Source organism: Urocitellus parryii, chromosome 4 (assembly GCF_045843805.1).
Source record: "Urocitellus parryii isolate mUroPar1 chromosome 4, mUroPar1.hap1, whole genome shotgun sequence".
NCBI lineage: Eukaryota > Metazoa > Chordata > Mammalia > Rodentia > Sciuridae > Urocitellus > Urocitellus parryii.
This window is the reverse complement of record NC_135534.1, coordinates 63,087,369-63,091,834: the sequence shown is the minus strand read 5'-3', so window position 1 is coordinate 63,091,834 and position 4,466 is coordinate 63,087,369. Positions and strand designations below refer to the sequence as shown.

Here is a 4,466-nt window from a genome sequence, read left to right as displayed (position 1 = left end):
AAACACAGTAGACAGATGTCTGTACTCTGTACTCGGGGATTGGAGTAACTTGGTAAGAAAGCAGCTTGATGGCTTCTTTAGATTGGGTTAGTCAGAAGTCATTTTGGGGGAAAACTATAGGCTGAGATCTGAGTAGCCACAAGGGGCCAGCCTGCAAGGGATGAATGAACATTCTAGGGACATCAGAGGGAACTGCGGGAGAGAATTCCCACAGTGAGATGAGTAAGTAAAGTTCATTGATGGAGGTTGAGAAGGGGAATGATTTGACATGAGAACTAAAAAGAGGGGCAGAAGCACTAAGCCATTGAAGAAGCTTGTTTGTTTATTACAACAAATACCACAGGAATGCAATTATGGGACTGTCATTTTTAGGTTTGTGTTTTGTTTTTGCTTTTGCTTCTTTTTTTTTTTTTTTTTTTTTGCAGTGCTAGGAGTAGAACTAAGGACCTCACATATGCTAGGCAAGTACTTTACCACTGAGCCACACTCCAGCCCTACTATTTGTTTTTCCTTTTTGAAAAATGTCCATTAGGGCCTGGGAATGTGGCTCAGTAGGAGAGCACTTGCCCTGCATGCATAAAACCCTAGCATTGAAAAAGGAAAAACAAACAAAAACCAACAACAGCAACCAAAACCATCCATCAGGCCAGGCTCCTTGGCCACACCTATAATCCCAGGGACTCAACAGACTGAAGCAGAAGGATCATAAATTCAGGGCTAGCCTCAGCAACCTAGCAAGAATTTTGTCTCAAAATTTAAAAAATGTTGCGGCTGGGGTTGTGGCTTAGTAGTAGAGTGCTTGCCTAGTATGCATGAGGCACTGGGTTCAATCCTCAGCACCATATAATATAAAGATATTATGTCCTAAAAACTAAAAAATAAATATATTTTTTAAAGTTTTTAAATGTAAAAAGGGCTGGGAATAGGGCTCAGTGAGTACATGGATTCTAATTCAGCTTCTACTTCCTACTTGCCAGTGAACTTCAAATCAGTTCTGCCCCATTCTCTCAGTAGAGTGCCCTTGAGTTCAATCCCCAGTACCAAGGGAAAATATTTTTATCATATTGTAAAATTTGTGAGTGAAAATATGCTGAAGGGGCCTAGGGTAGGGTGCTTGCCTAGCTTGCACAAGGCCTCACGTGCAATTCCCAGCAGGTCTGAAGATGTAGCTCAGTGGTAGAGTGCCCCTGGGTTCAATCTCCTATATCTTAAAAAAAAAAAAAAAGAAGAAGAAAAATATGCTGATAAAGTGGGTGGGCGGGAAGTTGCATGCCTGTAATCTCAGTTACTTGGGAAGTTCAGGAAGGAGGATTGCAAGTTTAAGCCCATCCTAGGTAAATTAGTGAGACCCATCTCAAAAAATGTAAAAAGGGCTGGGGGTGTAGCTCAGTGGTAGAGTGCCTCTGGGTTCAACCTCAGTTTGGGATGGCAGGGCACCTCAGATTAAGGGATTGGATTCTAATTCAACTTCTTTTTTTAATATTGTTTATTAAAATATTAAAAATATGGAACGTTTCATGAATTTTCGTGCCATTCTTGCACAGAGGCCGTGCTAATCTTCTCTGTTTCTGCGCTGCTGAAGTGAGCACATGGATTCTAATTCAGCTTCTACTTCCTCCTTGCCAGTGAACTTCAAATCAGTTCCGCCCCCTTCTGAGTCTCTCAGTAATAATGATGAAGCAATGGATCTCCCAAACTATCTCATCCCCAAATTATTTATAAGACAGAAGACACATGTGGATGTATTAGAACAGGTTGTCACAGGAACCCCAGGGCATCAATCCTTCATGTTTCAGAAACCAATAGTTAGGACACTATGAGGCCCCCTCATCTGAGAGAGCTGAGCTGAACTGAGGTTACCTAAATTTGGAGCAGGTTAGTACAAAGGCTGGGCACTCTGTCCTGATGACCAGTGTCACTGTGGTGGTAGAGGAGGTCAAAGGGCCATTCTGGCTCTCCCAGTGTCTGGAGTTCCAGACTAGGGACCCCATGTAGGTCCTAAAAGCAGTGGGGAAACAGAGGAGCTACAGCCTGCAATTGATTTGAACTTGGGAGCCTGTGATAATCCCAGAAAGGCAAACTAAAGGTCAGTAAGGCCAATGAAAGTGGTTTCTCTGTAGAAATTACTCTAGGCTAGGATTCAAAAGAGCTGAGTGATTAAGAGCCAATTGCTTACAATTTCTGAGATGAGCTCTTGTATCTTTGGCCAAGTGAGAGGGGCAAAGAGGCAAGTCTAGGCACACAGGAGAAACTGTAAGGAAATGCCTACCCCTCTCCAACAACCTGGCCTACATAGGTGCTGGCTGACTCAAGACATGCTTTCAGGGCTCCCCTACTCCATGCATGTTCTTCCTTGGATCTCCCTCCTCTTGATCACCCTGCAAAACCCTGAGCGCATCATGCTTGATCTGCTAGCTAGAGTCAGTGGTGTCTGCCTCTGAAAAAAAAGTTGATATAATGGAAAGCATATATATTTGGCCTATAGAAGGAACTCAATCAAAGTGGCCACTCTCATATTGCCCATGTTATTCAGAGTTATAAACACTCTCTCAAAGTTCTGTGTCTGAGCCATTTCTTGGCAAAGAGGAGGGTTTCCAGATGACTCTTGCAGGCAAATGAGAGCTGGGTGTAGGGGCACATACCAGTATTCCCAGTGATTTGGAAGACTGAGGCAGGAGGATTGCAATTAAGGCGGGACTTGACAATTTAGCAAGACCCTACCTTCATATTAAGAAATAAGAAGTGCTATGGATATAGCACTTAATGGTAAAGCACTCTGAGTTCAATCCCGAGTAACCCCTCCCCTCCAAAAAAAAAAAAAAGCAAATGAGGAGTGCATGCCTATGCCTATAATCCCAGCTACTCAGGAAGTTAAGGCAGGAGAAGTTTGAGTCCTATCTGGGCAATTTATCAAGACCATGTCTCAAAATAAATAAACAAAAATGGGAGCTGGGGCTGTAGCTCATTGGCAGAGCACTTGCCTCGCCTGTGTGTGGCACTGGGTTTGATCCTCAGCACCAAGTAAAAATAAATAAATAAATAAACAAAATAAAGGCATGCTATCCATCTACAAATACCAAAAAAAAAAATTTTTTTTTTTAATGGCTGGGGGTGCAGCAATGCTAAAGCATCCCTGGGTTCTATTCCAATATCAAAAAAAAAAAAAGTGGATGGTGTTTCAGTTTTAATTTTGGAGAATGAAGGTTCTGGAGATGGATGGTAGTGACAACTGTGCAGCAATATGAGCATACTTATGCTCATCAACATATTCAATGTCACTGAACTGTGTGGTTAAAACCAAAAATTTTATGTTATTGTAGAGTTTGTCATGACTTTTAAAAAAACAAATAAAGTGTTGAAAGTGACTCAGATATCATGGGGCTTCTGGGCTTCCTTCCCTTCAGTTCAAGCCCATGGAGCCTGCCCATACCACAGTCTCTCCCTTGGAATATCACCAGCCCTCTACCATGTAAAACCTCACGGGGAACAAAGGAGGAGACCCAACGGAATGAAATGCTGGTGTGTTAGTCAGCTCTTCATCAATGTGACCAAAATCCCTGACAAGAACAATTTAGAAGATGAAAGATTTCTTTTGGCTCCCAGCTTCAGAGGTTTCAGTCCAGTTAGCTGACTCCAGTGCTTTGGGCCTGAGGTGAGGCAGAACATCATGTCAGAAGGGCATGGCGGAGAGAAGCTGCTCACCTCATGACAACCAGGAATCGGAGAGAAGGGACCAGGGACAAGATATAGTCCCTAAGGACATGCCCCCAGGGTCCTACTTCCTCTCACCATGTCCCACCTGCTTACAGTTTCTACCTCTTCTCAGCAGTTCATTCAGATGACTAATTCTTCAAATAGATTAATTCACTGGTGAGGATATAACTCTCCTGATCCAATCACTTCCCCAAAAACCTCATCCCTTAGATATTGCTGCTTTGGGGACCAAGTCTTCAACACATAGGTTTTGAGAGGACATTACAGATTCAAACCATAACAGCAGGCATCAATCCTGAGATTGGTTCAAATTCAAGCTCAGATTCCCTGAGCTGCCTCAGTAGTCTTTCCTGTGACATGGGAGTCCAGGCTTCATCTCCTTTTCTGTGTGAGCAGCACCATCCTTGGCTCTGCCCACATGAGCCTTGCCACCTCATGTGCCATTGTCCTCTGACCTATGTACATGCTGTCCTCTGCCAGGCTGCCCTTTCCTGCTTTGTCTTCCTGGAAAACTCTCAGTAATCTTCCAGGGCCAAGATCAATGGCCCCTTTACTGGGAAGTCTTCCCAGCGTATTTGATTTGTCACTGTCTTTTAAGTGCCTAATGGGGGTAGGGCACCTGGCTTGTTTGTACGTTTGCTGCATCATGACCATGAGGAACCTGTCTCCTTTTCTCCCTGCCACTGACTTCTGTGGAATGGCACATAATTAAAATGGGGAAAAGTATCACTAACCCCTCTTTTAATACCCAC

At 43.5% G+C, this 4,466-nt stretch overlaps 1 pseudogene; it reads right to left on the bottom strand.

The window, feature by feature from the left end:
• Positions 1-1,499: 1,499 nt before the first annotated feature.
• LOC113191390 (U6 spliceosomal RNA) lies at positions 1,500-1,571 on the bottom strand (annotated as a pseudogene).
• Positions 1,572-4,466: the final 2,895 nt, after the last annotated feature.